Source organism: Macrosteles quadrilineatus, unplaced genomic scaffold (assembly GCF_028750875.1).
Source record: "Macrosteles quadrilineatus isolate MER2022 unplaced genomic scaffold, UCM_ALF_1.0 Scaffold_5__1_contigs__length_97177068, whole genome shotgun sequence".
Lineage (NCBI taxonomy): Eukaryota > Metazoa > Arthropoda > Insecta > Hemiptera > Cicadellidae > Macrosteles > Macrosteles quadrilineatus.
In genome coordinates, this window is record NW_026542598.1 from 20722504 (window position 1) to 20737260 (window position 14757).

Consider the following 14757-nt stretch of genomic DNA (forward strand, 5'->3'; position numbering starts at 1 on the left):
CTTCCAGGGTCACGGTAAGATTGAGAAGTTCTTCCGCTGTCACGATAGGATTGAGAACATCTTATGCAGTCACGGAAAATAGATAACATCTTCAGTCGTCACAGAGAAATAAAGAATATCTTCTGCAGTTACGGTAGAATTCAGAACAACTTCAGTAGTCACAACAAGATTGAGAGCATATTGCCTGGTCCCAGCAAAATCATTAACATTAATCCACGATCACGGCGAAGCCGTAAACATCTTCTGCGGTCACGGTAAAATCAAGAACACATTCTGCGGTCACGGAAAATTTGAAAAACATCTTCAGTAGTCGCGGTGAAATCATGAATGTTTTCTGCTTTAAGTGTAAAATCGAGTACATTGACCGCGATCACAGCGAAATTGTTAACACCTTCCGTGGTCATGGCAAAATTGGAAACATAGTACAGTAGTAACGGCAAAATCATGAGCATCATCCACGGTCTTTGCAAAATCATGCACATCTTCCGAGGTTAAAAAAATGTTGTACATCCTTCACGGTCACGGCCAAAGATCACCGTGAAATCCCGCGATCACGGTAAAATCATCAAATTTTGATCGCACAACTTCGTAAACGCTCTCAGGGGTCGCGGAAATTTGCACTTGGTTTGGCTCAACTCGATCCAAGCTTGGCCGACAATCATTTTCTGCCTGTACGGATCCTGAAAATATGGAGTTCACGGATCCGCAAACCCATTGTATTAGGTACACTTGGGGACTAGAATCAAGACCAGGAAAACCAGGTATTTCTGTCGGGAAATCTGGAAGAATTAATGAATTTTGTCTAGAAGTTCTGCCCAAAACAACCAATTTTTTCCCCGATTGTGGAGTAAAACATTTCACATTATACCAGTGGCCACAGTAGTAAGCAATCAAATTTTTAAACAAATCAACATATAAATTGACAAAGCAAATTTATGTTTCAATTGTAAAAACAAACATTTTAGATCTAAATGTTAATCCTTTTTCTTAAGTACTCCTAAGACCAACCTTTTACTGGAGTTTATTCCGTACCCCTCCCCCTTTAAAAAAACTCAAATGGACGCCGTTGACCACAAATAAATGGGTATTACGACCTTTGGACTACCATTAAATACTGGAAATGATTAAATACCTGTATAAGGTAACCCCCAAGGGGGAGCGAGCTGGTGTAGTGGTTAGAGCGCGGGACTTCAGTCCCTGAGGTCCCGGGTTCAAATCCCGCCAAGTCACCAATGAATTTTATCTAAGTGATAATGCCGCAACCCCTAGGTCTAGCCTGAAACAATGTGAAAAACAATCACATGCTCGTGCCTAGGATTGTTCGAAACTTGACCCAGCTGTTCCTGATCATTGGGCTTTTAAATGATCCTGACTTAGACTAATGAAACAGCTGATCTTAGTCAGAAACAAAGCTACACAGAGTGTCACACATCATTCTACACTCATCCTGTTCACTCATATTTGGGATAAAATACGCACCTTGGTGGTGTTTAAACTAGTGGTAGCACTAGTGAGTACTACGACTATCCACAGTACAATCTTGATAATTAGACCAATTCGTTTATACCAAGGCAAGAATGTGGTTCGGATTCCACTATAAGCTGTAGGTCCCTTAGTTGCCATTATAGCTGTTTGGACTATTAATTAACGGCTGTGTCTAAGGAATATGTCGGTCTTAGTCAGTAACAAGACTACAAGATCGCACCACTCATCCTGCACTCATATTTGGGTTAAAATATGCACATAGTGGGGTCAATTATAACAATAATTGATATAATTGTTTACATCTCGATGATTGATAATTAATAGCTAATTCTTATGGATTTTAATTTTTTTTAGTGTACTTAAAATATACAAACATTTTATTATACAAACTTATCCAATATTTGTAGAATCCTACATTTTTCATATCCTAAACTTTCAGAAGACAATGGATACAAGTTATGTGATTCTTCTGGTTTGCAGTGCCTAGCAGCTCATAAAGGTGGGTTACTTACATAAAGTTTTATGTTAATAAAAATTTAACATAATTTTTTTAATAATCTAGCTGGACTCTAAACCTTAACTATTGCCTAGTCATAAGCTATTTTGTTCTACTGGATTTGTCGACAGCTATCTTTGAATTTTCCATCCACCTACCTACATTTCAGGCAGTAATATTTTTTTCAATTAGATTATCAGTAGTAGATGTTTCAAATTCATTGTTTCTGACCCAAAGATTTGGAATCAGAATAGAGTAATTAGTAGTTTGTTGGATCAGCATTTTTACACTAGATACAACACTTTTTTATTACAGCAAAGGGATAATGTTTCAGACAAATTACTAAAGCTAAAAGTCAATGGAAAAGGGGAGCACAGCTGCAAGTGTTTTCCACCATGTGATGACACCACATTTCATATTGATAGAGAAGTATCAATGCAGTGGTAAGTGAACCAAGTAACCAATAGTTAAATCACCAAGGTAAATAAGTTGACAAGAGGATACCTAGAAATGTTCTAAATACAGTTCAGGACAATTCCTAACCTTCAAACAATTAAATATGTAAATTTGTAAACCTTTTTCACACCTTGTGCAGAAATATAGTGTAGAAAATTATTTGCTAACTAATGGTGTAAATGCTTAACGAAACATAAGGTACTACAAAATGTAATGTAAGGGTGTAAGAGTAAAGTCCCATTAATGAATTTAGGCTTTTATTAAGTGAATCTTCCATTTTTTAGGTTTAGAGGAACAAATTTGAAATGGGGAATTGTGAAATACCCTAAATTCCGCTTCAAGAGGGAAATACTGTTTGGCATCACTGATTTGTTGGGTAAGATAAAACATGCTCCCTAAGTACTACTAAGTAGATTTATCATCCTTATGGAATAGCTGAAGCCAATTTTATTGATAGTTCTGTACGGTGTATTGCAGAGGTCTTCTTTTGTTTACAATTTTTTCCTTGTTATTTCAGTCATTTAAAACCTTGTTTAACCAAATAATACGATATAAGATCTAATCATATACAATAATTTGTTCCCTAGTTATATAGCCAGTAAAGCACAAATCAAGAAACTAACCCTAAAATAATAGAAACAAATTTAAAGTGTCACCATACATGAACTACAGGACACGAAAAACGAGCTTCAAAATTATAATGGGATGAGAAGTCTACTTGTTTTGGTTAAAATTTAATTAATCTTTTATGTTGGTATTCACCCAAGCTACTCGTAGTTTATAATTGAGCGGAGCGAGCGAAGCTCTTATACGTCGACTCTTAAGCATTTCATAATACGCAAACTCCTCCTAGACGGCTGAATCAATCGTTTTCAAATTTTGCATGGTGATAAAGACCATATCGGTGAGTGCCAACATCTATATGGCGTTAAAAAGTCTCTCAGGAATCCGTCCCACTGGGTCTCAAAGTTTCAATGTAATCCTTATGGAAGCAGTATTTGACACATAAACAAAAACATATGATCAGCTGTTGACTTTTGAATGAAGTAGATAAATAAATAGCTGATAGCGTTATTCCACAGATATTAGAACTGAAACGGTATGGATCATAAATATAATCAAATGACGACACTAGCTTGGGGTCCGTGACGTATGAAGTGGTTAAAGAAGTAGTAAAGGTGAGTAGTCTGGAGTATGGAAACTATTTATGACGATTAGATTAAGGTATCTGCATTCCTAAAATTCTATGGGAAGGGAGGAAAAAAGGTCCGCGACGTAGGAAGTGGTGAAGGAAGTAGTAAAGGTGAGCAGTCTGGAGTGTGCAAACTGATTATGACGATTAGATTAAGGTACCTGCATTCCTAAAATTTTATGGGAAGGGAGGAAAACAGGACCGCGACGTAGGAAGAGGTGAAGGAAGTAGTAAAGGCGAATGCCCCCCCCCCCCTACCCACAAATGACGCCCCTGTCCGCGACGTAGGAAGTGGTGAAGGAAGTAGTAAAGGCGAGCAGTCTGGAGTGTGGAAACTGTTTATGACGATTAGATTAAGGTATCTGAATTTCTAACATTCCATGAGAAGGGAGGGAAACAGGTCCGCGACGTATGAAGTGGTGAAGGAAGTAGTAAAGGTGAGCAGTCTGGAGTGTGGAAACTGTTTTACATCTAAAATACTAAAACGCAATGGAAAGTGATGAATACAGGTTCACGACGTAGGAAGTGGCTTAGGAAGTAGTAAGGCTATAGCAGTGCAGAGTGTGGGAACTGTCTTTAGCAATTACATTAATGTATCTGCAATCCTAAAATGCTTTGGGAAGAGAGGGAAACAGGTCTACGACGTACTGTGTGGTTAAGGAAGTAATAAAGGTGAGCAGTGTTGAGTTTGGGAATGGATTGATGTATCTGCAATGCTAAAATGCTACGGGAAGAGACTGTAGACTGTAGGTATGTTAAAATGATTACGAAGCACGAATCGATACATATTTTCTATACATGCAATCGTTTAAAATAGAAATTTACAACTGAGTTGACAACAGCTGATTTTTACTCCATAGAGGCTAAAAACTATTTTTACTCCCTAAATATTAAAAACTAGGTGAACCCGTGCGAATTCGCACGAATAATAAGTTAGGATATTATAGCAACGTCGTTAGAAGTTGCGTCGTTGTATCGGCGTTGGTCTTGAGCTCGATCGTTAGCTATATGCATTCTAAGTTCTTTTTGCTGTTCAGTAGGAGTATTTTGCAGGACGAAGCTCATCGTGCTGAAAACTTGCGCGTATGGATTAATATCAACCAAATGTTGAGTCAAAATGTCCATGAATTCAGTGCTGCAAGAGCCATTAGCTTTGTTTAGCATTCTTTCTTGAACAGCGGTTTCGACGTCCGTAGATATAAATTTAGGCACATGTGGGATGCTCCCCTTCTGACGGTTGAAAGGTGCCAATTGAGTGATAAATTGTATCGTGCACCTTATACATGAAAGGCCCTCCACCGTTATGTTCTTCAATTTTAGCTCGAGTGCTGACCATTGCGAGCGCAGAGTTGTACGATCTAATGTTCTCTTTGTAGTTCCTGCTCAATCGATTTCTGGATATAATAGATTTCTCGGTATGGTGGTAGATTTACTTTTCTTTATGGCAGCTGGATGAAAATCCTTCGCCTCGTCCTCTTTGTTCTTCTTTAAAATGTAGCGCACCACATTTCTGACATTTTAATGCCATCTCTCCAAGTGAATGCTGCTGAGAATTTTTCAAAACCAAACAAAACAGCTGGATTTTTTTTTACTAATGTATTGACATCTGTTTTAGAATACAATAACATTCAAATCAATCACAATGTTATCCTTATGGAAGGAACTTTGAGGGCAGCCCACACCCTTTAAAAGATATGTTTTGAAAATCTAAAGCCAGTTTGCACATCTACACACCTAGACAAACATTTTGGTATATGATATGTGGGGTTAAATCTTAAAACAAAAAAGCCTTATTGTTCACAAAGTTTCATGTCGCGTATTAAATATATAGATAGATGGATGCAACTTTAGACCCGCAACGCATGCATTAAAAACTACTGTTTTTACTGCAGTATGACAAAAACAATATAATATGAACCCTTGATGACTCCGCTCAATTTTGTGGATGCCTCTGCGAACGCCACCTAGCTATTGTAGAGGAGTTTTTATACACATTTTACAAGGGTAAAATATTACAGTAGTACAGATTTCATAGATGCTTCCAGTGTAAAATGTAAAATCAAATTTATTGACTGAAGTGTTGTAACATTGTGAATTTTGCAATTTTCATCCCTTATGGCTGAGTTCATCTGTTAATTCGGTCACAAACTTCAAAAGCAACAACAACAAACCGCGTGTTTTATTAATTTTTTATTGAAATATTTCAGTAGCCCAAATAAGCAGTAAAATGTAGGATGAAAATATATATTAAGGATACCTATCTGATCAAAATTGTTCAACTTTTAATTTTCTGGACATATATTTAGTCCACGAGAAGAAGGCCAATAATGTCGTGTATTAAAAAGTACTAGAGGTCGGCCAGTGGTCAAAAACTCAACCATAAATATGTAATGTATAGACTTCTCTATTTTCACCACACATTGTAAATAAAACATGAGATTGGAATTTGTTTTGATTTTAGGTTTATATTTTGTTGTTAGGCACCCCATTAGGCCCATGTTAATTTTTTTGAAATTTCAAATTCATTTTTGTGCTTATATTATTTTTGATTTTCCTATTTTAATTTATAAATGGATTCTGCACATCTACAGGAAAATATCTTTCTAACAGTATGGATGCACACAAGCTGAGAAAAAAGGTTTTCAATAAACATGCTTGCCATTTAGCAACAGCAAGTAACATGGGTTGTTTAAATCGGTTGTTTAGATCAGTTGATTAGATCTAACCATAACAATATAATAACAACACATAATAATAACAGTGTTGTTATTATATTACTATGGATCTAACAGTTTTTTTGTTAGTTGTTGGTTAGCTATTAGCCCAGGCAAATTAGACATATGCTCCCCAAAAAATCGTCTAAAGCTGGAAAGTGTTTTAATACCTTTTGGGGGTCCCAAATAAGACTCCTGTGAGTTTGCAACGGATTCTGACGTCTGCTTAAGTTTTGGGAGTCGAAAAACTATGAAAGTTTTGCATTTTTTTCAGTTTTTCGCTTATAACTCCTAGATAACGAATCCTAAGGAAAATGTTGTTCTGAGGTGTCTTTTAGTGCATTAAATTCCGCGTCGATTGATGTTAAATACGACAAAATCGGTCGAGCCGTTTAGACCCTGTAGCTTTTCAAAGTTGGGATATTTTCAATAACATGGCAAAAAGGTTGATTATTTGACCAGTTTTCGGCTTACAACTCCTAACGACGCATGCTATACAAAAATGCACGTGTAGTTAGTTTGGAAAACACAAAATTCGGCGTAGAATTATGATTATGAATTACTAGATAGTGGTTTATTCCATGGTATCATCCATAGGTTTATCCAAGAATGTGTGAAGGGAAGGGTAGCAAGACCCCCTATGTAGTTTAAAATCTAATATTGTTATCTGGGGTTACAAAAATTGGAGGATTGTTTTTGCACAGGGACGGAGCAAACATAATTTCCAAAATATTGCTACGATTTTACAGCGAATTTAACATATTAAATCTCGGTCTTTTTCACTGTTTAACTTTACCATTCAGCTGAAATGATATGCCACTAAATCAGCTCTTACTTTAAGCTTTAGATTCCTAGATTTACATTTATTTTGAGCCATAGGTACTTTACTGTAGGGTACTGAGGGTTTTGAACATTTATTTACCTAAAGTTGCGTTCCAACCGATTTAGTTAGCTTAAATGTTGGCTCTACAGCTTTGTTATTTGACTATATAAGTTGTAAACAAATTTAGCAGTAACTGTGGGAAAACTTAAATTAATTAATTGGATTTTTTTTCTTGCTTATTTGAATTTCAGTCAATTTATAGTCATGAAAGGGTTTACATTTTTATGAAAAAACTTAGATATGTCTATACATTCGTCCATCCACACCTATCGGAAGTAAAAATATTCAATGAAATGGCGACCAGACAAAGTAGGTAACAATCAATTGCCGTTATTGATTAATAAAAAAAACATCATATGCACGATTATCTCAATTCGATATCTGACGAAAAAGATGGTACCGAATGTCACGATTTGTGGCAAGACCGATAAGAGCAAAGAATGAATCCTTATTCTTAAGATTCCAATGATGAGAAGTAGAAATGTTATATGGTAAAATCTACGAAAACTCCCAATCGTTTTTTTAATAGGCTAAATATATAGTAAAACTATGCACATCTGTCCCATTATCATATTTTGTTTATTAAGCTAAAAATTTATATATTTAATACAATCTTTCTCGTTGTAATATCTTATTATATATTAGAGAATCGCTTAACACCATTTTGGAGTGTCCAGAGATGGGATCGTATAAATGGGAGCTTAGGACAAATCCTAGAATTTTTGTAACCCCAGATAACAATATTAGATTTAAAACTACATAGGGGGTCTTGCTACCCTTCCCTTCACACATTCTTGGATAAACCTATGGATGATACCATGGAATAAACCACTATCTAGTAATTCATAATCACAATTCTACGCCGAATTTTGTGTTTTCCAAACTAACTACACGTGCATTTTTGTATAGCATGCGTCGTTAGGAGTTGTAAGCCGAAAACTGGTCAAATAATCAACCTTTTGGCCATGTTATTGAAAATATCCCAAATTTGAAAAGCTACAGGGTCTAAACGGCTCGACCGATTTTGACGTATTTAACATCAATCGACGCGGAATTTAATGCACTAAAAGACACCTTAGAACAACATTTTCCTTAGGATTTGTTATCTAGGAGTTATAAGCGAAAAACTGAAAAAAGTGCAAAATTTTCATAGTTTTTCGACTCCCAAAACTTAAGCAGACGTCAGAATCCGTCGCAAACTCACAGGAGTCTTATTTGGGACCCCCAAAAGGTATTAAAACACTTTCCAGCTTTAGACGATTTTTTGGGGAGCACACCCAGGATATTTGATCTAATTTGCCTGGACTATATGGCGCTAAATGAATAATTTAAAAAAATAACTAGCCTATCTACAGTATATCTATAAAAGAGGAACTATGTATGTATGTGTGTATATATGTATATACGTTATGGACTCCGAAACCGCTTGACAGATTGTAATGAAACTTTCAGGCATTATTTAGCATCTTTCAAGGATGGTTCGAGTGAGGTTTGGTGCAGATCCGTCAAAAGGGCTCTGCCCCAGAGGGTTTTAAGTGGGCCAATGTCAGAGTTTTTGATCTACAATGTTTACAAATAAATATAATTCAAAAGCAGATGTTTACTTTCACCAACTGTTTTGTAGGTTTGAATAATCACAACATGCTGTATTAGCATTATTCATGATTTGAAATAGTGCCACAGTGTTTCTACAGAGTGCAGCACAGAAAACTATTTTACTTTTGAATAAGTCCAACCCCAATCGCAGCACACCTGTGCACTCTACAACGTTTAAATTCTCCAATGTTATTAAAAACACATAAACCTTTATCAAAGTATTATAAACAATAAAAGGGATGACAATGCCTTAATATTTTTATCTTTCGTTCTATACCCACACAATCCAACATAAATTATTAAGTTAATAATAATCGAGCGTGCTATCTCGGATATTCAAATGCCTCTCAATTTGTCATCAACCCACCACATTACTGTCATTAAAAGAAGGAACTCCAATAATACTAATGCAAAACTTAAATCCACTTAAGCTGTACAACGTTACCAGACTAACGATTTAAAAAATGACGTCAAAATTTATTAAAGCAAAAATTATCAGTGTTAGGTTTAAGGGAGAAAAAGTCTTAATCCCAAGAATACTGATGATTTAATCCGAATTACCCTCTGAATTTAAGCAACTACAATTTCCTTAGTGTCTTGCTTTCGCAGTCACCATTATAAGGCACTAGGGCAATTTCTGACTATCGTCGGTTTAAATGTAGAAAAAACATGCTTTTCACACAGACAGATGTATTTTGTTAGTGCAGCAACGCGCGCCGGGTAACTGCTAGTTAATAACATAATTTTAATGTTTTGTGCATGCTTACAGTCGCTACCGGAGGAAGTGCTGGTCTTTTTCTGGGTTGCAGCGTCTTGAGCTTCATTGAAATTATTTACTACTGTCTTAGACCTATGTTTCACTACTTAAAAAAATTTCTGACAAAGATTGCTTTTTAGCTAATAATACCATTGACTCAATAGTCAAAGCTGATACCTAGCATCCAGACAGGGCATTCATTGCCCATATGATTTAAACAGCAAATCTCTTATTTTCATATTATAAACCATAAAGAAAATAATAAAAAAAACATTAACAACGTTATTATAAGATTTACAAGATTAAAAATTAATTTGTTTTATTGAATCCAATCATTTTAACTTGAGTTGGTCATATTTGACTACTACAGGATTAACTATGTGAGACCAAACTAAAGATGAATGCACATCACCATAGCAAGTCTAGATATTATAATTTAGGCTATGGATCAATGAGTAAGGTAACTCAGGCAGATCATTCATTTTAATATATTTGTGATTGAGATTTCAATTTCAAAGAAAAATTGTGACTCAAAGTCAATGAGGATTCCACCTGTTTTGTGAAAGAGGCCTGTGAAAAATAAGGCGGGAGTTGTCGGAATGGGTAGGTTATTTTGTAGATTACACCTCAAATCAGTAATTTTACTATCTTATACTTGTCCTTACTGTGAATGTGTGAATGTGTTTACAAAAAGAGAAAATTCGAGCAATGTTTAAACTAAAATTTAGAAAATCATGTAAACAATATTTCAAAAATTCTAAACTATTAACTGTACCAGCTCTTTATATTTTTGAAATTCTGAAATTCTTTAAAAAACATCAAATCAAACACAGACACTCTGCGGTACCCTAAACATAGATTGTCTCTTTTGGAGAAGGGTCCATATTACATGGCAATTAAACTGTTTAATCACCTTCCACCAGAGATAAAAAAAGAAAAAAAACTGGAAACTCATCTAGCTGCAACATGTCCTTATAAAGTGGACGATTTTTTTTTTTAATGAGCACATCTGTCTGAGTCAGGGGTTGTACTGTATATATTCTCATTTTTGTTAGACTATATCTTATCCATTATATTTTATTTTTTAATAATCAATTGTAATAATTGTAATTGTAATTAATTGTAATAATTAATTTACACTCTAGTTATAATTGACATGCCTGTTACATTAGCTATGCTCAAATTTGTAATGTTTTTTATGGCAAATAAAAGAGTTTGAGTTTGTGTTCACCAAATAACTGAGCCTCTTTATTCAAAAGATTAGTGAAAATGTGATAAAAATAGGCGTAATGAAATCAATCAACAACTGATATCAGTGGCGTTAACCCCAAAACTCAAGTTCAGGCAGAAGGAAGTAACTCATTTATGTTTTAAGGATTTATTCAAGGTTTGAACTAATTAACTCCAACATTAATACACTTTAACAAAATTGTTGATTAAAATCTTTACATTTGAGACCTTAACCCCAACACATACCGGTTGTCCTTCTGTCTGTACGCTGATATCTGCACACCAATTTATAATTACCCTGCTTGCTAAAGGGATCAACACACACATGTCCGTCTGTCTGCAAGCCCACACATTGAAATCGCGAATTGAACGATTAAGCGCACACGTCTTCTCACTCCCATGTTTGCCAATGAAAAAGAATTGGGATGAGGTGGAAAACAGCAAGGGAATGGAGAGTAAGTAATTCATTTAACATCTATTTGACAGTATGTTGACAAAATATTGCTTGGAACATATACTTATGCAAAAGCATTATCATTAGAAAAATCATACCACTTAACCATATAAATCTATCTATATATATAAAATCCAATGTATGTTTGTATGTATGTTTGTTTGTATGTTTGTCCTTTATGGACTACGAAACTGCTTGACAGATTGTAATGAAACTTTCAGGCATTATTAAGCATTATTCAAGGATGGTTTGTGTGAAGTTTGGTGCAGATCCGTCAAAAGGGCTCCGCCCCAGTGGCTCTGGAGTCCCGTGTTAACCTTATGAGTACTCATATTTAAATGGAATTAAAGAATCTTAACAGCTGGTTCAACTAAGCAATTTGATTCTGTGATGTTCAATAGCATTAAAAAGTTAATAAGTTGACCAACAGGGTGCAGCACGATTATTTTTTTTTAATTTATGACAACAACTAATTTGCAACCAAAAGGTCAGTGAGCGTAGCGAACGAACTTCAACCTGGAGGTGAGTTAGCGTAGCGAACGAGCTAATCTGAAGGCAAGTGAGCGTAGCGAACGAACTTCAACCTGGAGGCGAGTTAGCGTAGCGAACGAGCTAATCTGAAGACAAGTGAGCGCAGCGAACGAGCTCCAACCTAAAGGTGAGTGAGCATAGCGAACGAACTTCAACCAGGATCTTGAAAATGAACAAGCATTTGACATAAAACCACGTTAGGACAGGACGACGTCTGTCGGGCCAGCTAGTATATTATATTATTGGTATTTGACCATTAGGTAACAGACATCGGCAAGCCAACAGATGGACAAATGGTATGAGTTGGGTTTTACTGCATTTGAAAATGGTTTTGAAACATGCCTACATCATTTTGTGTCTTGCATTTTGATATTCTAAAAACTCATGAACAAATAAAAAAAAACAATTACATCTAAATACAAAAGTACACCAACTGAATACAATTCGTGCATTATACTTTATTGAGACGATTATCACCAATTTATCTAACAGAATACTAGTAGTTAGAATTGATGATTCTTACTACAAAAGCAACTCATACATATACATGTGCCGCAAGTTTTAATATTTACTTGGTATTTGCAGTCAGGCACACAAATATATCCAAAGGTTTAGAAGTTTAATATTTACAAAATATACAAAATAATTTACATGACTTATCATTAAAAGCTTAGTAATAATTATATACATTGAAGATTGTTTTAGCCCTTTTACACTTTAAGAAGCATTACAAAACACAAATACATAACATTAATAAATGTTCCAAATGTTAATTTTAGATGATTGACTTATGTAATTAGCAAATATAACTAGCAATAATATAAGTTGGCACATATGCTTTCCTAAAGAAATAATATAGAAAATTATACATTCCTATCAATCTTTAAATTTCATGTTTGACCCTATTTTCAATTGCGCATTTAAAATACTGACTTTGGGTGTTTTTTATACATGAAGTTTATAACAAGTAACAATTTTGATCACATTTTTGGTTTGATAGGAAAAGATAAATTTACAAAATTAGGTTATGCACTGGAGGAGTCGGTACACTTAAACCAATGTATTAGTAACAAATAGTTTGATTTAAATAATGATCTTTACACCACATTTCAAAGGGTAAACTATTGTCTAAAAACATAGTCCATAACACAAAAATCAGTATAACATGGTTTGATAGATGGTAAGATTAAGATTATATGATTGATTATGGATTCATCTCAGCTGTGTGTAGTCATTGTGTACAGTTACCTGTACTAAACTGTATCAGAAACTTTATCTCATTTTCTCTTTTTTGTCAGAAAACCAAGATATGAAATTCTATTTAAAATATTTTGAACACAATAAAAACAATTTAATTTTACCCAAGACTTGTGTATAAATTTGGATACAGCTTATCCTATGAAACAACGCTTTACAATATCACCTTCAGGGTGTCTACCAGATTTCTCAAATGGAATTCCCGACTTTTTCCCGACTTTTCATTACCATTTTTATATAAATCCCGACCAAAAACTCGGTCCATTCTCCATGTTACTACACCTTTTTCCGTCTCGCGGTCACGGTACCTTCGTCAACATATGTTGTCACTTACGACCCAGCGAAATCACTGACGATCGAAACGTATCACATGCCAAGAAAATCCCGTATTAAATGTAGGGGTGTGTGAAGCAGCAAAACATTTCAACTCAAAGCAACGATTCGATTAAAAAAAATGTTGATGTAACTCGATTCGAAGCAACATGGAATTTTTCTATTCATACTTCTCAGTGGAGTGAAATATCTGTTTTCAATCATACATTAGAAGAACCAGTATTTCTGGAAATATCAGTGAGCTTCTTGCTTATTTCATAATTTTTACTTGCAGCATCATGTTGTTAAGTATTTTACCTATTTTATTTTATTCATTTTATAAATAAAGATATGTTTGGGTGTAAACAAATAAAAACCTTTGTAAGATTTAAATACTGAATCTTTCAATTGGTTTACATTGATAAAATAAGAGGATAGAATCAGAACTACAAGGTATACATAACTTCTTGTATGGCGAAGCAATGTCTCAGTGTATGCCATGTACTTGGATGGCAATAACCTGTATGGTCAAGCAATGTCTCAGTGTATGCCATGTACTTGGATGGCAATAACTTGAATGGCTAAGCAATGTCTCAGTGTATGCCATGTACTTGGATGGCAATAACCTGTATGGCTAAGCAATGTCTCAGTGTATGCCATGTACTTGGATGGCAATAACCTGTATGGCTAAGCAATGTCTCAGTGTATGCCATGTACTTGGATGGTAATAACTTGTATGGCTAAGCAATGTCTCAGTGTATGCCATGTACTTGGATGGCAATAACCTGTATGGCTAAGCAATGTCTCAGTGTATGCCATGTACTTGGATGGCAATAACCTGTATGGCTAAGCAATGTCTCAGTGTATGCCATGTACTTGGATGGTAATAACTTGTATGGCTAAGCAATGTCTCAGTGTATGCCATGTACTTGAATGGTAATAACTTGTATGGCTAAGCAATGTCTCAGTGTATGCCATGTACTTGGATGGTAATAACTTGTATGGCTAAGCAATGTCTCAGTGTATGCCATGTACTTGGATGGCAATAACCTGTATGGCTAAGCAATGTCTCAGTGTATGCCATGTACTTGGATAGTAATAACTTGTATGGCTAAGCAATGTCTCATCTCAATGAATAGCTTATATAATTAATGTCAATAATTTGAATAATGTCAATAAGTTATATGGATACTGATAGTCAAAGTAACAGTATCAATGTAACAGTCAACTACGTATATGGATACTGATTCAATGACGTATAGACACTGATTCAAAAAGTTATTTGGATAATGATTCAATAACGTATATGGATACTGATTCAATACCGTATATAGATACTGATTCCATAACGTATGGATGCTTATTCAAAAACGTATATTATGGACACTGAATGC